Raw genomic sequence first — 22,458 nt, 5'->3', positions numbered from 1 at the left:
TGACCCTTTAATTTTCAGCTGCTGAAACGTGCCCTGCGAGCTGGCTAAAGGGGAAGAGCTCAGAGGGGAATTTGCAATAGTTATGCAGTGGGAGCACTGTGTTTCTTTGGGTACTTCTTAAGTGCTGAGTGTTGAGGAGAAATTGATAGGTAGTAGCAAGGCACATTTAGCAATACTTTTCCTTCTGTAGCTCTTGCTTCCTGGGATGTAATAAAATCCATTAAGTTCTATTTATGATCCACGGCTCAGTATAGTAATAGTTTTATTTGGATAATTATGGCTGTTCTCCCGATAATGAGAATACTGAACATTTCCAGGCATACTGCAATGTTTAGAGGGGTACTGGGTTGGCACAGCTAAATGTTTGCCAGTTTTACTGAGGAGTCAGAGAGACACCAATTCTAAAAAAGAAACAAACTGGATTAAGCCAAGCCTCTGTAGGAAGGCAGCTCCTGCCCGTGGATGCCACGTTGGGCCATGCTGCCCTGGATTTGCCAGCCATAGCATGGAGGTACAGCAGGGTTAGACAGACCAAAGGGAGACAAATTGGACAGGTAATTTGGAAGCAAACGTGGTGGTTTGTTTTGGAGAGCACCTTTTAATCCCCAGGTCTGAAGGCAGGTTCAACGTTCATCAGGGAGCAGCCGCTCCCCACTTGTGTATCTCCTACCTCGTTTGAAATGCAGCCACTTCTGGGATGAGCTACTGTAATTACTTTAAAGTACATCATACTTCCACTGCTTTTGGCAGGCAGGAAGGAGGAATACTGTGCTCCATCGCCAGACAAAATAGAAATCAACAATTGGGATTTTTCTCAAAGAGCGGATCTGTCTTCTCTGCCATTAAATCCGAGTTGGATGGAAGCCTTGTACCCATTTTGCTTTCACGGTGTGAGCGTGGCGTTCTGCAGCACACAGCCCGTGTTCACACGGAGATTTAAAGCAGCAAATTCGAGCCAGAAATTCTTTCTAGCACTTTGCTTTCCTTCTGCTGTTTGCTCCCCTCTTCGCACTCCAGATGCTGATGGATCACCTTCCGCGGTGGGTAACGATACGCGCTGTACTTTACGTTGTGCTGTGGAACTGTGTCATCTTCCATCTTCAGGAATGTTCTTTCAGGGAGGCATTCCCACTCCTAAACCATCACAGCTCAGGAAGTACTAAAAACCTTTGAACTTAGCTTGAGGTCACTTGTGTCACCTAAACACCTTCCTCCTGTTTGCACCTGGGCGCGTTTCTGAGTGTGTGTCCGTGCTTGTGCCAGGGTTGGGTGTGTGTACAAGCAGATGAATCCAGGTTTCTAGCTCCCTTTTTTCCCTAATCCCTTCTCCTCCATATTCACAGATGGAAATTGTGTTAAATTTGACATCCTTTTTATGGAGCCCTCCACTTCCCTGAACCAGTTAGACTTATACTCTCTACAACTCCCTGAAAGGAGGTTGTGAAAGGATAAGAGAAAATGGCCTCAAGTTGCACCAGAGGGGGTTTAGATTAGATATTACAAAAGATATTTCACTGAAAGAGTGGTCAGGTATTGGAAGAAGTTGCCCAGGGAGGTAGTGGAGTCCCTGTCTCTGGGAGTGTTCAAGAGGCACCTGGACGTGGCAGTTGGGGGTATGGTTTAGGGGTGATAATGGTGGTGCTGAGTTGACAGTTGAACTAGATGATCCTGAAGGTCTCTTCCAACCTTGATAATTCTGTCATTCTGCAGTGGCTGGGGTTTTTTTTCCAGATCTGCTTAGAAATGGAGAGGAAAGGCAGTGATCTTGAGGACAGTTTCCAGTAAAATATTGGGCAAATTTGTGGCGACCCTGAAGCAAACTAGTTTAGCAGATCTGGGAGGGCATCCCCAGGACCTTCACAGAGCTGGAATGGTTTAGGGCTATGGGATGGAGAAGCACAGGGGCAGGAACAGATCCTTGGCCTGTTCTCTGCTCTCATCTGTGCATCCATCTCTTGGGAGCCAAGCCACCTCTCACCTGTGCAGCTGTTCCCAGAAAAGGGCAGCAAGAATTTACAGAAACATGAAGTGATGTGTTCACAGCTTGTAAACCTGACTGTGGGCTATCAGAGGCTGCAAATCAACATCAAACAAAATGGAATTTTGGGTGGATCACCTGCATCCATTTACTGCTGTTTGTTTACCCCTATACTGCAAACACCTGACTCCAGGTTACTGCCCTTGGTCCACCTGAGTTTCCACATTCCAGAATACACTGGTTGGCCTTTTTTCCCCCCAGGGGATGATTTTTTCTGTGAAATCTCGGTCTTACCTCTTTGTCTGCACCAAGAAGTTAATTTTATGGAATCTTTTTAGGAAGGAATAATCTTGGCCTTGCACTGGTTTTTCACTGCAGTACTCTGAAAATGTTCCCAGGCACTTGTCTGACCATTTTCTTCTTGAATATATTTGTGTCATGGAACAAACCTTTTGAGCAGGTGATTTTTAGATCTTAGATTTTAAACTGCTACGAGTTTAATTTAAATGTAAAATCTTCAGTCCCTGCAGCTACTGTGTTCATCAGGTTTTATTTCCCATTTAATAATTACAGCAGTTTCCCTCGAGCCCTATACCTCTAATTAAGAAAGCTAAATTTGAGATAAAGTTAATGAAATGAAATTTGTTATGTTTTTATGGTGAAATACGCTCACAAAAAAAAAAAAAATTTGTAGACTTCATCACTTCTCCTGAACATTGTTCACCACATCTTGTTCCTCCATCAGTGCTGAGGACTGTCCTGGTGGTGTAAGGACAGCTGAGCATCAAAGACTAGGATCTTGTGCATGCAGGAATTGTTGCCTTTGGTTTCACAGGTACCAAACAAGATGGTTTGGCAGGCACAGGATCTCTGCTTTTTCTTGTGTATGTGTCCATAAGAATTGCCTCAGTTTCCAGAGCCCCTTTTGGTGAAAGCCAAGGCGAGGAGGAGCCGGTGGACAGATCTCCCTGTGCACGTGCAGCACACCAGGAATCTCAATCTGTCACTGATGATCCCATCCAAGTGGCTGTGCTGCTCCCAGCAGCAGCTCCCTGAATGGAGATGCACCTCTTCACACCTGTTTTATAACACAGAAGCAAAATATTCAGGGCATCCAAATAGTTTATAGCCCAACAAACAAATTCTGGCAGTGGGAGCGTGAGTTTCCATCTCATTAAGCTGTTGGCAAAGCTCTGGTAATTCCAGTCACTGATACAGTGCAGGAATTATCCCTCGACACAACTGGCTGTGTCAGGTCAGAGCATCACTGTTCTTTCTCAGCAGTTGTGTGTTTGTACTTGAGGGTAAAAGAGAGTGTTGAAATGTCAATTCACTGGGTTCTTCTCTGGTGCTGGAGCAAGGTCTTGTGAGGTCAGGAAAAAAAGTGTCTGAGGATTTCTGTACAACGGGCATAGAGTGGATTTCTGCACCTAAGTTGTAATGAGGAATTGTTTTCAAATCTAACATTTTTTTTTAATACAAAACCTGACAGAGATTCTCAGTTTGGCAGAGGCTAGAAGGTTCATCTTGGAGCTCAGCAGCCGCACTCCAACACAGATTGGCTTTGACTCAGTTCCTGCCATCTCCCAGCTCTTCACTGGGCTGTATGAAATCAGCTGGAGCTTTTGATCCACTGTCTGGGGGCAGGTCAGCCACATCATGGCCATTCCCATTTTGGGAAGTGTGCTGCGAGTCGGAGAGATGGAGTTGGATGAGCTGGAGACTGTGATGTCCTCTGGCTCCTCCAGCAGGCAGAGGATGAGGCATTTTGTTGGAAGGGTGGCACGCAGATGTCTGGAGGCATGGGAAGTGTGTCTCCAGTGCTGTTACAGATTTTATGGTGTCTTGCAAACAAGAGAGAGCAGTTTGCTCTCCCTGCCACATGTTAACCTTCCACAGCTTGAGACAGCCACATGCAAAATTCATTTCAGAGGTTGCTCGTCCAGTCCCAGAGACTAAGGAATGTTGTAGTAGGGCTTTTATAAAATTTATATGCTTTAGCAAAATTCCTATACTTTTCTCATTAAAGCAGGGTTATCCTTTTGGGATTAGCTGTTCTGCATGGGTGAGGAAGACAGCCACACTCCACTTTCCTAATGGACTTTTCCTGCCTGCAGAGATGTGCTGAGAAAGGGGAGAGGCCGAGTACCCAGGAGACACAGGGATGCAGGTGTTTGGAAAAGGGACCCAAGAGGAGCTTTTACAAATGTCTGCTTGATTTGACTTGACTCCTGAACACGCAGAAGAATTGTAGCAGGCTGCACCTCCAGCACTTCCTACCATTCAAACATCCCATCTCTGAGACTTGTCCTGGCATTTAACAGCCTCTGTTGTTGGCATGAACCTTAGGGAGTGAACTTGCAGCTTTTCCATGTGCTGAAACAAACAGGCAGGAAAGCCTTTCAATTTGCATAAGGATGTTCCATAGTCAATAGAAGCTGATCCTGCAGGCTTTCTGGAACTAATTCCTGTCAGTTTGGCTTTGCAAGATCTAATGTAACCCTCAAACTATCTCCTTTTTCCCAAAAGTTTATTATGTAGAATCACAGAAGGGTTTGGGTTGGAAGGGATCTTAAAACTCCTCCCATTCCAGGCCCCTGCCATGGGCAGGGACACCTTCCACTAGACCTGGTTGCTCAGAGCCCAGTCCAGCCTAGCCTTGAGCACATCTCATGGATTTTCTTTTTTCCTGGTGTGACTACAAGGCTGAATTCAGTTCAAGTCATCTAAAAATCACTGCTAAGTAACAAATAACTTCTTCAACTGATGCTGTAGTTTCCAGACATTTGGAGCTGATTGGGAAGTGGGTTTGCAGGTTTTTTTAGTGCACTATCTGCCTCTACAGCCTGTAGACACATAGTTACATACTTTTGTGTTCCTAATATAAATATTACCATCATTGACCAAGGACCTGCAGGAAAATGGTGCAGAGAAATGCTGAAGCAGCACTGCTGACCTGGTAGATGTATTACACTGCTGCTTTGTGGTGAGGAGTCCCCAAGAAGAATGAACTGTTGGACTAGAAGCCTACCCAGACTGCAGTTTTAACCTCAAGAGAGGTGTTATTTGACATGACTGCTGTAAAAATCCCTCAAAAAACAGTTTTAGTACTTCTCTTGCTCTGCTGATAATGACATTCCCTATAGGATAAGTATTTGTCATCTGTTTTTCTGGAGAAGTAAAATCCCACTGTAGCTTGGAGCATCGGGTCAGATGTCAGCAGTGAACAGCAGGATGGTTTTCCTTCCCCTATCCCAACTGGAGCATCCTGCCAGCCTGGAACCCATCAGGATGCCTGGGCACAGCTGCAGCTGTTGTGCTGGTGGGGTTGGTGCCACCCAAAGCTGTTGTGTGAGGGATGCAACTGGTTGTGAGTGTACAACAGTTGGGGCATCTCATGGTGGTCTGCTCTGAGAAGGACCAGTGGTGGATCTGTCACTCATCTTCACACCTTCAGGGGCTCCTTTTTGTTGAAAAGCTGCCCAGCTGAGCTTTTCAGGTCCCAGGGGCTCAAAGCAGGCAGATTATTAACCACAAACGCGGCATTTACAACCTAAATACTGATAGGGCCTTGAGTAAGGCAGGAGCTGCTGTAACTCTGATCTCCCCCTGCAATGGGGCAGGGCTCTGCCTGGCCAGGTGTTTGCCTTTAACTGCAGCTGCTCCATCTGCAGGAGCAGGTGGAGCCGTTCAGCAAAACACAGCTGGGAAGAGTTAAGAGCAGCCCTGGAGGTGCTCGTTCACCTGGGCAGAGGACACCCCAAAGCAGGATCACAGGCAATAAACTTGGCTTCACCTCAGCCATGGCTCTGGGTAGAATTAATGAAATGAAGAGGAAGTAGATGTATGCTCAAGCTGTTTTAGTTTTTTGGGTTTTTTTTCTCAGTAGCAACAGCCAAATCAAATCAGCTCTCTCCAGAACGCTGCTGTGTAACCGCCCCTGCCATCAACTCCTACCCCACTTCGGAGAAGCTTTGCTGGTGAATCTCTCTTTTTCATCTCCTACTTCAGATTTTTATTGCTGTTTTCTTAAATTACGATGTTTCTTTCTTGTTCCTCCCCCCAAGAATTTTTTTTAATGACTTAAGGTGTAGAAAAATCAAGATTTTGATGACTTTTGAAGTTTCAAGTTTAGTAAATCTGAGGTTTGGTTTCTTTTCTGTGTATGTTAATTAACTTCAACATACAGATGGTTGGTTTCTTCTGGCTCTTGAAGTTGTCTGAACATGTACAACCGGTGTGTGGGGTAGGAGATACCTGACTTCTTTGATGTGATACTCTCAGCAAACACTGCTTTCAGCCTATTGCAAAATCCTCTCTTTGAGCTTCCATCCCCTTGCACAGGGACGATGGCACCTGGGTGTGAAATGCTTGGGTCCAGGGCAGGCAGCTCCTTAGGAATGGTTTCCTGCTAAGGACTTAAGGTGGAAAAATAAATTTTGGGAACTTTGCATGACTCTCTGGTCCCCATCTCTCTGACTCCATGGGGAGTTTTGTTGTTAGTGCTGCTGGGTTGGTGTGGAAAGAGCTTGGAACACCCGGGGAGCGAGTGGAGATGGGCAGCTCTGGGTGAGGTGGGTCACTCTAAAGCTGTGCTGGGGCAGCTACGGCTGGAAGGGTTGGGAACAGCTGTGGTGGTGTTGGAGGGACCTGAGGCAGCAGTTGTGAGTTCCCTCTTCAGCTGGGTTGCCCTAAAGTTCTGCATGTTAAACCCTGAAAGGTTGTAAGGCTGAGTGGGTCGAGTGCTCTGTCAACCCGGTCTTGCTCAGCTGTTTCTCTCGGGAGAAGATTTTGAGACCTGATTTTCTGTACCTGTTATGTTTTGTTAAATAAGGTTGTTTCAGAAGGGTCTTGTGATTGAATCATTCTTCTCTTGGAAAATGTCCATTTGTTAAGACTTTCCTTGGGACCAGAATGTTCTCAGGAGATCAGAAACAACCCTTAGGCGCTCCATATTTGTCTTTACTAAATTATACAGCATGGCCTAAATAAATATTTACTGATTTGAGTCTGGTCTTTGGCATCCTGGTAGAGCACTGGCTGCTTGACCTTTGGCTGTCCTGATGTCTTCTCGTTTTGTGTAACTCTGGAAAGAATACTGGGGGTTTTTGTTTGGTTTTGGTGTTTTTTTAATAGCCATATGGAAGGAGATGATTTTAAGTCCAAGTTTCACAAGGTAGGGCTGTTTAGGCCCAGGGCTCCTGCTTGCTGAAGGCAGTAAATGGAGTCCTCAGCTTGATCTGGGGGTGAGTTCAGGGGGAAGGGTGGATCCTGGCAGGTCCTGGTGCATCCAGCAGCACCACCAGACACCGTTATGGTCCCACGTGTGCCCTTGTTGAGAGGGAAGGGCCCACTCCAGTGGGATCGTGGGCTGAGCTTGGCTGTGACTCTTGGAGGAACAGTGTAATGGGAATGACAAGAGAGCTGGACCAGAGGAGAAAAATTCATGTTAGCCGGAATATGGCTTTTCATCCTCTTAAAATTCTTTTGCTTCTTTGAAGTGTGAATCCCAGATGCTGCAAAAGTATTTTTCCAGACGTGGCTGTGCTGTCTTGCTGTGTATTTTCCACCAAATTGCTGAATTACTGTTTGCTTTCTGGTCTTCAATTTTATTTTATTTTTTCTTCATAGCTTTATCTTTTTGTCTGGATGTTTTACATGGCTAAAACTCATTCCTGCCTCTCATACCCATCTGAGAACTCCCCCGTGAGTCAGTGTCCCCACCGAGCTATCGCGTAGGACAGGAATGCTGCCTTTTTTTCCAGGAAACTTGTAAATGTGAGTTTCCTGTTAACACGAGCTGTAAATCTGCAAATAGGCTCTGCTTCCGTCAGGAGAGGAAGGTAATAAAATTTCAGGTCCTCATTCACTGTGCCTGCTCCTCCTTGAGCTGCACCCAAGCGCTCCAGAGGCACGGAAGGAAACCTGCTGGTTGCTCTGCACCTCTGGAAATGAGTCCTTCCCTTTATTTTTTTTTCCCCTTTAGGCACCAAAATATGGATGCAATCCTAATAAAAGCCAGTTGGAGAATCTCAAAACCCCTGATGATTCCAAAATGATCCTCCACTACTTGTTTTCTCCTTCCCTTTCCCCCTGCCTATTCCACCGCAGAGCTGATCTTCAGTTTTGGGGAGTTAACTCACCTACATCCAAGCCAGGCATTTTGGGATAATGAGCTGGCAGCTATTAGGAGACCAGGCTGTGTGTTTTTGGGAGGCTGAGGTATGCTGTATTTCTGGGTAGGTAGCAAGGACAGGTAGGAGACACCTGGGCAGGTGGCTGAGCTTGCTCTGCAGATACTGTGGACTTACAGGGTCGGGATGAGTGTGCTGATCTTCAGGATCAGCTGTTGGGAATGCTGGGGAATCTCTGTGCTATTGGGGAAGGGATGGAGACAGGTGAGAGGCTGGGAGATGGTGGGAGCAGAGTGTGGAGAAAGGAAGTGAAAATAAGGTGAAAAAAAGAGGTTAGAAAAGAGATTAAAAGGAAGAAGTGGTCACAGACCATGGAAACAAGGAGCAACAACGGGCAGGATAAAAGGAAGGTCTGGATGGAGGCTGAACTCTCTTAATAAGCATCCCATTAATGAATCGTTTCTCCTGCGGCAGCACCGGGATGTGGACGATATCCAGCCCTCTCCTGCTGACCTCTGCGCTCCCCTCGCTCGCCGCCCGGCTGGTTTTCCCTTGGCTCCCTGCCCCGAGCCAAACCACAGCCTTAGCGAGAGCCCCGGGCAGGATGGGAGGCACATGGCAGCGGTGTAAGGGGAGCCTCTCGCAGCCGCCTGTGCCTGGGTGGGCGTGCTGCTTCTTTCGTAAACTAATAGCTCCCAGCAGTGCTACTAAATCAGACTTGGTGGAGCCGGGAGCGGAGCGCTGGAATGCCGGGCCAGGCGCAAAGGGCTGTGCTGGGTTCTTTCTTTTTTTTTCTTTTTCCCTTTTTTTTTTTTTTCCACCCTCCCCCCCTCTCCCCTTTCCCAAACCCAGCGTTAGGTCCAAAGGGTCAGCGGAAAGCAGGAGAGGGAGCTGGCAAGGATGGGCTGTGCAAAGAGCAATGGTTGAAAAATGAATTTTAAAAAAACCCACACAACAACCCTAAAAAAAGCACATTTTAAACTAGAGTTGTGGTTCTTTGAGGCTGGAAGGAAGGGAATCCTGTTCAGTGTTAAACCTGCAAAGCCAACAAACTGGGATGCTGCTGGGAAGCCCTCCTTAAAAATTCCTGGGCTGGTGGTTTTACTGGGTTTAACGAACAAAACAGCTGAGGATTTTATTTTTTTAAAGCGACTTATGGGCAGGCTGTGGTGTGGGTGAGAAATTGGGATATTTTTAATCAAGGTTAGTGACAACTAATTAATGAGGAAAGACCCCTCTTGTGGTGGCTGTGTGGTGGGGAGGTACCACCTTCCTCTCCTGAAGGACCAGGCAAGGAGCAGAGCCCCAGCAGCCCTCAGAGATGAGCAGTCCCAGGGACTGGAGGGGAGAGAAACTTGGGATGAAGTTGGGGAAAAGGCTTCTGTTAAAGGAGCCCAAGATAAAGAAGGAAAAGCCAGAGGCTGTAGCAAGGAAGTCACTGATGGAGGGAAGTGCTGGAAGCAAACCTTGTATGTGATGACCCTGCTGTGGGGAAAGGGCTTGGGATCCATCACATGCATTTTCTTGCTCACATTTTGATTGTCCTTTCTGGGACAAGGCCCAAAACACAAGTTCAGCTGAAGAGTCCTGCTTTGATAAGCTTTAAGCTGTGCTTTCTTAGCTGTTAAATATCTTCCATATGGGAGGTGGTAGGGAGTACTCAGAGCCCAGAGTAGGCTGTCTGATCTAGGACACGGCTCTCAAGGCCCATTTTCTCACCTGCAAAAGGGAGGATTTCTGCTTCCACAGCTTGTCTGCACCATAAAGAGGTGCTAAAGAGGATGGCCCTGCAAGGACTTGGGCAGAAGCGTCAGATCTAGGCAGGTAATTGGGTTTTCCAAAATTGTGGAGAGGTGCCTGAGAGCTGCAGCAGAGCTCCATCAGCACAGCTTCCCATACCAGGAATGATCCTGATCGGGGTGTTGGGCACTTAAAGATGAACATCACTGAAATGACAATTGGAGGGGAGTGGATGTGTGTATTTTAACAAATCTCTGTAATCAAACAGCACTGCTATTGATCTGGAAAATACTGTCAAGCTGCAGAGCTGTTGGACTAGAATTAATCCTCTGCAGGCTGGATTTTACTCTCTCCAAATAGGATTACTCATTTTTTCCATATTTTTGTGTTTTGTTTAAATACCCGTGACAGCTACAGAAGCTTGAATTTCTAATCAGAGCAAGGGTGTTAGATTTAGGAATTGGTTTGTTGTTTTGGGGGGAATGTTTTTGGACAGGATGTGAGTTACTGCCTGGTTTTTCTTTACTTTATGATCACAGGAATAAGGCAGAGTCTGTGACGTGACAGGTGACGTGTGTCCCCCCATCCTTAATGGGTGTCCAGAAGTAAAATTTCAGTAACTTCCTTAAATTGTACCTAGTTCCTTGTTGCACCATTGTTACCCTGAGTTTTGGTTTTTGGTTGTTTGTTATTTTTTGTTTTGCAATGTTTGTTTGTAGTTGTTCTGGGTGTAAAATTCTGCCAGCTTAGCTAAGACCAACTTTTAATATGGTTTTTCCCTTCTCTGGGTAGTATTGAAATGGCACAAAAGCCAAGCACTGCTTATGTTCACTCCTGAAGGAGGCAATGTAATTAGATTTCCTTGAGGGATGGAGCCTCTCTGCTCTGGAGCCGGGCTGAGAGAGCTGGGGGTGTTCAGCCTGGAAAAGAGAAGGTCCAGGGAGACCTTAGAATCCCTTCCAGTGCCTAAAGGGGCTCCAAGAGTGGCTGGAGAGGAACGTTGAACAAAGGCCTGGAGTGACAGGACAAGGGGGAATGGCTTTAAACTGACAGAGGGCAGGGTTAGATGGAGCACAAGTCCTATGAGGAGAGGCTGAGAGAGCTGGGGTTGTTCAGTCTGAAGAAGAGAAGGCTTAGAGGCGACCTCATCACTCTCTTCAACTACCTGAAGGGAGGTTATAGCCAGGTGGGGGTTGGTCTCTTCTCCCAGGCAACCAACAATAGGACAAGGGGACATGGGCTCAAGCTCTGCCAGGGGAGGTTTAGGTTAGATGTTAGGAAGAAATTCTTTACAGAGAGGGTTATCAGGCATTGGAACGGCCTACCCAGAGAGGTGGTGGATTCACCATCCCTGGAGGTTTTTAAAAAGAGATTGGACGTGGCCCTTAGTGCCATGATATAGTAATTGGAGTTGGATCAGGGGTTGGACTTGATGATCTTGGAGGTCTTTTCCAACCCAATCTATTCTATGATTCTATGATTCTATGATATTGGGAAGAAATTCTTCCCTGTGAAGGTATTGAGGTTGGATGGGGCTTGGAACAACCTGGTCTAATGGAAGGTGTCCCTGCCCATGGCAGGGGGTGGAATGAGATGAGTTTCAAGGTCCCTTCCAACCCAAACCGTTCTATGATTCTATGACAAATTAAGCTTGTTAACATAATCTGCCATGTGCTAATTCAAATAATGGATGTATTGAAAAGAGGATGTTTGTTAAATGTGATATATTTGCTAAGAATGGAGAGGTCTAATCTCTGTTTTGGGGGGGTTTCACGTTTGTCTGCTGAGCTTGAACTCAAGTCAGCCAGTCTCCCCTGCAACCCCACCAGCATCCCTTCAAAGGGAGCAGTCCCTTCTTGGCTCCACTGACTTGTAAGGCATAAAGAAGGCAATAAAATGTTTGACTTTCCTGCCAGACCTGAGCCTGGAGGAGTAGGAGGATCCCAATTGCTTTCCATCAGATTCCAGTTAGCACGAATTTACGGTTCCTACTTAGCCTGATAAATGGCTTTGGCTGCCTGGGTGCCTTTGGATTTATTTTCCTGTGCGATGGAAAGTGGTCAGCTTGAAAAGGCCAAGGCTTTCCAGGGTTGCCGTGATTTCAAGTGAAGCTTCTTTCCGAGGCAAGAACACAGCAGGCAGAAAATAAAGCCGAGGCACATCATGAAATATGTGTGGAATAGCAGAGAAATCAGAAGCAGTTTGGGTCTCTTGTGCTTGCTGTGGCAATGGGCTGTGATAGGCATAAAAATTCCACTGGAAACTGGAAAAATTCTTCAGATTTCCTCGCTTTCCTCAGAAACCACACTGAGCAGCAGGTATCAATAGCTCCCAGTGTTCAAACTTTGTTTGCATCGTTCTTTCCATGGAACGTTCCCAGGAGAAGAAAGCAGAAGCAGATTAGCATGGCGAGCCGGGGAAAGCAGTTTGCCCCGTGTTGCCTGCAGTCCTGCTTCCTTCCACTGTGCTGGTGATGTCTGGGCTACAAAATCTGGTTTAATGCATATTTGGGGAGCAGAGAAGCCTTTTTGTTACAGTGAGGTGCTACGTGGAGTCAGTAGATAAGTGGACTCTCCATCCTTGGAGGTGTTCAAGGCCGTGGGCGGGGGGATGTAACGGGATGAGCTTTAAGGTCCCTTCCAACCCAAACCATTCTGTGACTCTGTGTCTCACTGTCTTCTCTTGGTGAGTTTGCCTCTGCTTTCCACGAGCTCTGTTTGTAAAGGTGGTGGCTGAGCAGGACATGGTTTCTGGGATGCTTTCTCCTGGCTCACTTTGACGAAACTGGAGCTGCCGTGTTGGTGTTCCTGGAGAGACCAGTTGCAAGTGGTGTGCTTGCCTGTGGCTCCATGGATCTGTCTCATTTGAGGGATGGGTCATGTTTTGGATGAGCTGAGGCACATGGGTCATGTGTAAGACACAATCCAAGAGCCTTTCAAAGGAGGTTTTGCAATGGCTTCTACTCAGAGCACCCCAGTGACCCCACCTTTAGTTTTTATGCCTTAAGGGCCCAAACCCACATGTGCATCTTCCTTGTTCTGAGCCAGGAGGTCTGGCATATTCCTGCCTCTCTAGCCAGAAGTGGGGATGTATTCCCCTGGGGATGTTGGGGTTTTGGTTGACATTGGGCTGTGGACACCATGGCAAAGAGTGTGAACCATTTTCATTAAGGTTTATAAAGCCACATCACTGGAACTGTACTTAAAGAACTTGGAATGGTGTGAGGTTTTGACATTTCAAACTACTTTAGGTTGTAAAAATAGGGAAAAGATTTATTTGACCATGGGTTGACAAAGGATAGTTAGAACCCAGTTGTCATAGTTGGGGACCGCTTTTGTTTGTGTGAAGTGAAACTTTACAAGCTGTTCAGGTCCTCAAGTTAAAACATGATTAAAAAAAGAAGTTGAGGGAACACCAAGTGGTAGTTACCTATCTCACATAAAGCCCCCAAACCCCAGGCTGTCCTATGTACCTTCTGAGAGGGCTTTCTGTGATGACTTTGACCCAGAGAGCTGCCAGCTGCCAGGCTGCATCTCTTGAGCACCTTCTGTTTGCCATTCACCCCTCTGTCTCACTCAGACCAGAGTCAGCTTTTGAATTCCCTGGCTGGTTTGAGGCTGGTTTGGCGATGTTGGGACGGGGCTGGACAGGGCACAGCCATGTCTGATGCTGAATGCTTAATGCCTTGAGCACAGGGCTGCATCCGTCTGCCTGGTACCATCTCCACTGGGGACAAAGCTGCAACATGAGCTTGCTTCTTATAAGACATCAGAGAATCCACATAAGAGCCTGTGCTGTCGGCACGACCCCGGCCGGGGAGGGCTCCTGTTGGGGACCTCACAGTGTGAGGCGCCGGGGAGCCGCTCATGAGATGCGAGTTCCATAGGAAAATAACTTTATTAGTTCTGGTGCTGGTGGAGCTGCTTTGGGTTGTGTCTCCCTTCATTGTCTGTGTAATTTAGAGATGGTTTTTCCATCTCAGCTTATGAAATATTGAGAGCTTCAGTATTTTGCGCAACCTCCATCAGAAGTGTCAGAAGCCCCAGCGAGCTGAACTTTCTGCAGTTAAGTGTTTTATTGACTTGCCTTGCCAGCAGCCCCACCAGCAGGGCCTGAGGTGCAGGAAGAAGTGAGTGCCTCTTCCCAACCCACTTTGCTGCCTGAGCATCACCTTGTGGGATGCTCTAGGTATCCATGTGCTGATACTTGAATGTGATTCACTTTTTTTTTTTTTTTTCAATTGAAGCGTGTGAAATTGCTGGTCTTGGGTTAAGTTTGGAGGTGGGAGAGTTGCTGTAAACCTGTAGCCAGCCAGCCAAGGAATCCTGCAGCCAGCCAAGGAATCAGCAGCTTCATGTGTTCCTACAGCAGACCGGAGTCCCTTCCAAAATGCTCCCCCAGTTATCATCCAGCATCCTATGCTGGGAGGCCTGTCTTTTGCAGGAGATCATGGCCCCTGTGTTCATACCATGCCTGCTCATAGAATGCTTTTTAATACTTCCTTTAAAGCACTTTTCTCCCTTTACAGCCTTTTCCCCTCCCAGAGGGACGCAGAGGTACCTTAAACTAATTAGGAATAAGCAGCAGAGAAGCAGGGGGTGAAGGGTTAGGTGGGATGCAGGGGGGGCAGTACCTCTAGGAGGTTTATGGACCTGGCTTGGCAGTTAGCAGTAGCCTGCCAGAGCACTGGGAATTTCATAAAAAGAAGAATTTTCTGTCTGTGAATGAGTAAATATCCTGTCATGCCTACACCAACTATGGAGAATTTGGCACGTGTGATTTCTGGACTTCTGAAAAGTCAGCATCCCTCAGCTTGGGCTCTTAATTTGCTGCCCTGGGAAAGGAGAGAGGGAAAATACAGAGGTCCCTGGTTCTCCAAAAAGTAGCTGGAGGGAGAGGCGGTGTTGTCTGCAAAGATTTGAGAAGGGTAGCAAGAGCTGAACCTGCTCAGCTGTGTGGATTGGATTCACAGTCCCTGCCGAGATCTTAAAATGTCTCTGTGCACTCTCTGCAAGCAAAACGCAAGTGTAGCTTTGTCCTCCTGGGGTGGTTTTATGGGAGCTGGGAGGAGGATGTTTTTTGGGCAAGAACCGGAGGGGTTGTTTGCCCCTTCTCGGGGCAGCACAGCCGGCAGCCAGGGACACCCATCTGCGTGGCCAGGAACGCTGCTGTGTAAAAGCGTGTTTGCCCAGCGCCCGGCTCGAGGTGAATGGTGCTGGGCTGATGGGATTAGTCAGGGGCCCCCAGTTAATATCTGTTGTTCGCACCACACCTCGGGGAGCGGCTATTCAGGGTTACCGAGGGGTTCGGAGGTGGCAGAGCCGCCACCACGTCTGTGCATTAATGGGAGGGGGAAATGGTCAAACGTGGCTGTGCCCGGTGGGTTCCTGCCCCGAGGTCCTGGTGGAGTTTGCTCCCCGTTATAAAGCATTTCGGATTTACATTTTCCTTTAACACTTCCTCTTCTATCCCAGTAATATGTTACACATTTAATTGCCCTTCCTTTGAATTTTCCAGTCTGCGTTTGGTACCCTTGCAACATCAGTATCTTGTTATCTTGTTGTTGCTTCTAATTGCTAACACATGCCAGCTTTTCCAGCGCTGCAAACTCCGGCGCTGGGCTTGTTGGAGCGGGGGGAGTTTACAGCGAAGATTTACGTGCGTGGGGAGAACCTCCAGAAAATTAATCCTCTGGTTTACCCAACAGCTTAATCCGGATTTCAAAACCGAGGTCTGAAGGGAGATGTACCCCCGGCGCCGCGTAAGGCAGAGCTGGTTTTTGGGAGGGTGCGTGTCGGTCGGCGAAGCCTCTTTTCCTGCCGCCGCTGTCTCGCTGTTATTGCCGGCCATAAACAAATTACGTGTATTTAACAAGTTAATGTCAGGCGGGCTGCGAGGCGCTGGTAGGTGTGTGCCTGGTGACATCAGCTGGCGAGCAGCCTGGCAGCAGCGCGGCACAGGCAGGGAGCAGGCAGGGAGCCGAGGGTGTGTTGCCTCTAAGCTGGGTATTCTGGCAAGGTGGAGAGCTGGTCTGTTTGGCAGGACCTTCCCATCTGGGATCCATCTGTGTTTCCCTGGAATCGGACAGGCGGCTCCAGGCAGTGAGAAATCGCAGATGTGCGGGACCTGACACATGTCCAGCTAATGAAAGGAGAAGGCAGGCTGGGCTCCGGCTGCGCTCGAAGATCACGAGCGGAGGAGGAGGAGGAGGAAGAGCGCTTTTCTTTCTGTTTCAAAGAAACTAGGTGTATTCAACAGCAGCTGGATCCTTGCAACCTCGCCGGTTAGGGTAAGCGATAGCCGGGTTTATTTTTAAACAGCGCTGGGTTAGGCTCAGCTCATCCGGGCGCAGCGGGGGATGCTCAGGGGGGGATGCTCAGCCCTTGTGCCGCCGGCAGGGTTTGAGGAGCGGCGTGTGTTTTGCCGGCGGGCTGGGGAGACCCTCAACCTTGGGAGCAGGTAGAGGGAGAGGGTGGGAGCGGCGGCGGCCGCAGCGCTTTGCCTGCCTCGCTCCTCTGCAGTGGCTGTGCTGGGGAAAACTTCAATAGCCGAGCGGCTGCAAGCGAGGATTCTGCAGCTGAAAAAACACTAAACTCTCTCTGAGGAGAGCTGCGGTACAGCTTGTTCCGTGTTGCTATGGAATGGTTATTATTTTTTTTTTCTACCCCCCCAACCCCTCCTCCGTGAGCAGAGGGCTGGGATTCAGCGTTTTCTGGGGAAATGGCAAAGCAGGAAGGGTTTTGTGTGTTTTAGCAGAATGTGGTTTTTTTGCTGTGCCCAGCCTCACTCTGGTTTCTGCATGCTGGTATTGAAGCTTGGAGAGAGGGGGGGTAAATCTGCAGAGGTGGATTTCTTCCATTGGCTCCCAAATTTCCTTAATTTTCCCCGTGTTTTCAGGGCTTCTCTGCATTGTGGCAGAGGCTGCTCCCTTTTTGTCTTTGCGCTCCTTGAGCAGCAACTGATGCTCTTGGCATCTAAATCTCCTGGATCAATTTTGTGATACCAGCACAGACCTCCCCCTGTATATTTTCATGTCGGGCTGCAGACTGCTGTATTTTCTGTTTTTCCGTTGTAATCCCTGGATCCTGTGTATTTAGTTTAAACCTGTCCTTTTCCCCCCCTCCCTGTCTTTTGGGAAGGTTCAGCAGTTGAAATTGCTCCTCCAATCCTCTGTGTAGCTTCTTGTAAAGGTACTTCTGTTCCATGTTTGCTGAGCTGCTGCCCCAGGGCGTGCTCCCCAAAATATTACCAGCTTTTTCTCCCTCCTGCAGCACTCAGCTCCCGTGCAACAATACTCACAGTCCCTTTTATGTGCTGGAGAAATCCTGCCCAGCCACGGGAGATGCACCAAAATCAGCGCTCAAAGTTTGGGGAGCTGAAATGTGGCTGAGCATCGCTTGCTGTCAGGCTGGAAAAAGAGAGAATATTTGCTAGGCTGTCTGGTGCAGGATGATTCCCTTTGGTGTTGCTTTGTCCAGGTTAGTTTTTAAGTGTGCCAGATGACAGGGTTTCCCAGGGGAGAGCCCTGCCAGGCTCCCTGGCTGGGTGCATGGGCTGCAGCTCTGTGCTTGGCCACTCTGGGCCACCCTAAGGTTTTCCTTCTCCTGCAGCATGCAAGCATTTGGGTATAGGCTTTAAAAATAAAATATATATATATATAAAATCTGCTTCTGCAGACACAACAAACATCTCTCATGTGTCCCTTGCTGTCCCCAGAGAGGAGGCAGGAGGAGCATGTGCTGCCCAGCGCTCTTCAACTTCAGCGTCTCAAAGTGCATCAGCACAAAGGAGGTAGAGACCCAAAAAGTGTCCAGCAAAGCCAGACAGAGTGTGATGATACCTAAAAGCAAAGGGCCGTGCTCCTCTGCTGCGGCTCTCCTGGAGACTTCCCGAATTTGTGAAGGCAATGCAGTGTGTTGGAGCATCTGCTCCTGTGGTCTCCTTGCAGGGCTCTGATTAAACCAACGGAAGTTTCACCGGCATCAGGGCAGTGAGTTTGGCCATTAAACAACTCATTTGCTGAAGTCTTGCTCAAGCCCTGCAGGAAACTTTGGGGTTTTTTTTTTTCTCAGGTTCCTTCATTTTTGGAAAGGATTTGGGATGCCTGACGAGCTGAGTGCTTAGGTGGGAGAGGTGATTGTATTTTGGGAAAGAGAGGGGCCGGAAACTCGGCGGCCAGTCGTAATAGTTTTATAGAAATGGTATAGGACATCCAAGTGAAGGCACCTTGTTTTTTCCCAGTTGTCTGCTGGATGACATGATTTTCACTATTAATGTGGAAAAGATGTTTAGTCTGATTTTTTGGAACTACCTGGGCTTCATCTAAATGACTGTGTGTCCTCCTCAGGCAGGGAACCCTACCCCAGCACATCCAGCAGTTAGAGAAACGCACAAATAATGCAAAACTAAGAGACTCCAGTGTGAGAAACAAGGAAAAAGGGGTAAAGCAAAGGTGGTTTGAGCAAATACTGCCAACAGGAAAGTGCAGTTAAGCCAAGGGAAGGATTTGAAAGGTTTGAGGAAGGAGCAGAATTGCTAAAGGCAGGGAGAATAAATCGTTAATCTGAGAACTCTATTACACAGGGAATGCCCCAAGGAAAAGAGCAGAAACTCTATTTAATAGTGAAAAGGCCAAACCAGTGCTGCCAAGTCGGGCTCTGCTCTGCCCAGGGACTGGAGCCACAGCCCCTGCTTACTTCCAAGATGCTGCTATTTTTGCAACTTGCATCTGCTGGTGTTGCAGAGGCTTGTTCAAACCCGTCAGAGCTGAAACGAAGGGAGCTTTTCTCACGTGAACCCTGGGTCAGGCTCTTGGGTTTGATTTTTCCTTTTGTCTTATTCCTCTTGGTCTTACAGGAGCAGTGTCCAGTGAGAGAGAAGGGTTTCTCTTGATGTTGCCTCATCTGTCCTGCCGAGTGTGAGTCCCAGATTATTTTGTTGCTGCTTTACAGAGCTTCGTCACGTGTCACCCATGGTGGATTTTGGCTTGTTGAGGTTATCACTGGTTTGACAGGTTTGTGTGGTTTGACTGAGTTTTCAAGGCTCTTGGTCCTCAAACTGACCCATAAATGCAGTAACCACCAGCAGCATTAGCAGGAGGCAGCTCTCTCCCACGGTTATGGGACGGAATGGGTGAGCCAGGTGGCCTCTTGTTTTTTTCCAGCTCTGTTTTTTTAAGGTTTGGACAAAAAACGAGATTTGTTTGATGGGTATGTGTGATGTTTATAGTATAACTGGAGAGCTGAATACAGTGATTTGAGGATTTGGGCATACACACCAAATTTAAGGCAATGCTGGCTAGTTCTTACATCTGAGCAGGAGATGGTTGTAATCTGTTGCCTGTTGGGTTTTTTCCCATTATAAGAGCTGGCTTATCCATACTTGTTCTGGGTTGGATTGTAAGCTTGCCTTTATTTAGTGACTATTTCCATATCTGATTGCTTGTTAGGAGCTAGGTATGAAATGTGTTTCGACAGACACTCCAGAGCAGTCCCTGGGGGCAGCGTCACTGCAGGTCTCTGGGAGCCTGTTCAACTTTTATTTTTATGATGGAGACTGTCTTAATTCATGCAGCGTTCAGGGAACGGCTGGAAAAACCTTTGTTTGGAGCAGGAGCAGCAGCCAGGAAGAGCTGGTGAGCGATGATCCCACAGTTAAAGTGCAGCATGGAGAGGCTTGGGTTCAGTGCCTGGGTCTGCAAGCAATTTTCTGAGGCAGGACCTTGACCTTAGCACCGCTTTGTGTGTCAGCAGCTTATGTCCGACAGGACAATAGCGATTTCAGAGGTTTCAAAGCATTTTAAAGTGTAACTATCATGCCTTTTATTGGGCTGGGCAGTGGCATTTTTGTAAGCCAAGCTTAAGGTTTTAGAATAATGCGTATTGAATTTCCTTGGCTCGCTCCTGGCCGCAGGATTCCCGTCTCTCATGGCCACAGCAGGACTTGTGCTGTGGGAGGAGGACAGTCACAGGTGGCCAGAAGACCACTGAGAAGAGCCAAGACCTGCAGATGTGCTGCTCGGTTACTCCCTGATCCTACAGAAACAACAAAACCGGGAGCCAGTTTTCCTTGCAGCAGCAGGACGCCAGGACCCGCGGGTGGGATGCTGCTGTACCCACCCCTTCCAAAGACATCTCTTTCACCGGAAAACAACAAACAAACAAACAAAAAACAACCGATAAAGCCCAAAAGCATTGAGAGGAGGAGGAGGAGGAGGAGGAAGGCCGTGCTGCAGCCCCGGAACAGCTCAAACCTGTTGCTGCCCGGCGGGCCGTGGATGCGAGCGGGGCCCGGTGTGGCTCGGGCTGGTGCCGGGGGGAGCGGGGCATTGTGCGGGAACAGATGTGCGGGGCGCTGCCGCCGCGTGCCGGCTCGGAGCCGCTGCTCCCAGCGCCAGGTGCAGCCATTGTTCCCGCTGGTCCCTATTCAGCCGCCCTCGGCTGCCGCTCCGCGCCCGCTCCCGCATTGTTCCTCCAGGAAATTAGCATTAAAAACCCATCCGAAACCCCCACGTCCCTCAACTGCAGGTGACTGTTATTGGCCCCAGCTGCCACCCTTGTGCTTGATTACTTCCATATGGGGTCGTGGCAAGGAGTAGGATCCACTTATTGATTTTTTTTTATTTTTTTATTTTTTTATATTTTTTTCCCCTTTTTTTATTTCCTCCCCACACCCCACACAGACACTTCAGCTCTTGCAAGGAACAAAACCCTGAAATCTGTTAAGCCCCCGATAGGCTCCAGTTGCTGTTACAACTGGGATGAACATTTTACAGGCAAAGCTAATTACACCCTCCCTCTGCTTTCTTCCTTTCTTCATACCCCACCCCATAAATGTAAAATAACCAGAGGGCAATTGGTAGTAAATTAAATCTTTGCAGTGTCCTCAGAGGAGGTTTCCTTGCTAGCAGGAAGAAGTCTGCCAGGCTTTAGATGTTTGGAGTTGGTTTTTTTTTTTTACTAGAAAATGGGAAACTGGCATGTTGCTGTGGCACACCTATTAAAGGGACACACAGATCCCAACCTGCGTCTGGATAGAAAAGGAAAAAATAATTGAACAAGTGGGCTGTTAATTTGTGAGTGTTGTCAGCTGTTGAGAGGAGCCAGAGAGAAACTGGTTGCCAACTGAGGCTACAAAATTCTAGGAACGATGTGATTTTGCTCCTGGTGTGATTTATCTGCAGGGCAGCAGGTTCCATGAAACCCCAAAATATTTTGTGGGGTACTCTGGCAGAGTGCCATGGAGCAGCCTGGGTTTGCCTCAAGGCGAGAAATGCTGCAGTTGGTAAGAGCAGGGAGGGAGGGAGGCATCTCCTGGTGCCCTACCTAGGACTTGGAAATGAACCTGCCCTGCAGAGGCACGGAGCATCTCTGGGGAGGAACACGGGTGGGTCGTGTCCCGTGACGTGGGGACCAGCCCACGCAGCCCTGACCTACTTTGTGCCAGGCAGGGATGGAGGAGAGTGGCACTGGGCAGAGCCTCCCTCCGTGCTCCTGCCCAAACAGTTTGGGTGGCAAAGCCCTGTGCGGGTCTGGAGGGCGCGCGGTCGCAGTGCATGACTCTGTGGAGAAACGTTGTGCTTCCCCTGTGGAACACTGGGCCTCCCAAAATGAGTTTGGGTATGGTGATGAGGGTTGTTCTGGTGGCTCCTGACAGAGGAGCTTGTGGGGGGATGATGGTCCTTGGAGCTACTTGACCGAGGTGTTACCTGCTGCTGCCTGGGCCTCAGCAGGCTGCTGAAGGTGAAGCCCATCAAAGCCCCCCAAGCCTCAGCTGTTACAGCTTGTGAGGCTGTTCCACAGGGAATCAGTGGGTTTGGTGTCTTAGCATTCCTGGTGGTGCCTCAGCAGCCACTTCCATGGGATCTGTCTTGTTCCTGCTGGTGGTGCACTGGGAAGTCCCAGGCAGCACCTGCTGAGAGCTGCAGGGCACTCTGGTGTGACAGGGGTGCTGCAGTGTCCCACTGTGGTACAGATACACATAAGCAAACCTTTAGGTAGAAATGACCCTAGATGTGCTCATCTATCCTCAGAGTGAGACATGGCAGACACAGTCAAAATGGAAATGACTTTTTATTCAGCAAATGCAGCCCCTTTGGGCAGAATCCCTCTGGCTGGTCTGGAAGTAGGCACTGAAGTGAGTCTTTGCTCAGGTCTTTGGGGTTGGTTGACCTCTGTGTTGTGAATGTGAACTCACAGATGGGGAATGGACTTGTCCTGAGACTGTCTCTCGGCATGGGTCCTTTGGCATTTGCCAGGTTGGCCCCTGCCATGAGCTCCCTCCTCTCTGTTACAGGTGGGACCTGCCAGTGTGGTTTGTGAGGATTTAGAATAAAAACTCTGGTTGCTGTCTGAGAAGATGTGTTTAGGTGAAGTACTTGGCTTATTTACTGCACACACTTCCTTCTTGATACAGAGCTCTCCTGGCTTGGCTGCCCAGCGTGGACCACCCAGATCTTCCTGGGAAGTATCCGTGCAGGTGCAGCTGTGAAGGTTGTGCACTTCTCAAAAGGTCTGGTTCTTAGGGGTGCTGTGCAGTGTGGGGAGAGCCACAGGTCAGTCGGGTCAGAAGGTGGATGAAGGTAGCAAGGCAACCTAATGGAATATC

At 48.4% G+C, this 22,458-nt stretch overlaps 1 protein-coding gene across 3 annotated transcripts in view; it reads left to right on the top strand.

Moving 5' to 3' along the window:
* Positions 1-22,458, top strand: part of CBFA2T2 (CBFA2/RUNX1 translocation partner 2) — a 59,990-nt gene that overhangs the window by 6,361 nt on the left and 31,171 nt on the right. Inside the window, exons 1-2 of one of the 3 annotated variants that reach the window (XM_027646005.1) lie at positions 7,301-7,312; positions 15,832-16,141. The exons of 1 other annotated variant lie outside the window; for it this stretch is intronic. The gene's annotated coding sequence lies outside the window, so the exon portion shown is untranslated. Of the gene's footprint in view, positions 1-7,300; positions 7,313-15,788; positions 16,142-22,458 lie in introns of those variants that run through there. One more of the 3 variants, XM_027646004.1, reaches the window with a different exon arrangement.

Source organism: Corapipo altera, unplaced genomic scaffold (genome assembly GCF_003945725.1).
Source record: "Corapipo altera isolate COAL_440 unplaced genomic scaffold, ASM394572v1 64, whole genome shotgun sequence".
Taxonomy (NCBI): domain Eukaryota; kingdom Metazoa; phylum Chordata; class Aves; order Passeriformes; family Pipridae; genus Corapipo; species Corapipo altera.
The sequence above is the reverse complement of the archived record's forward strand: the minus strand, read 5'-3'. Positions and strand labels throughout refer to the sequence as shown.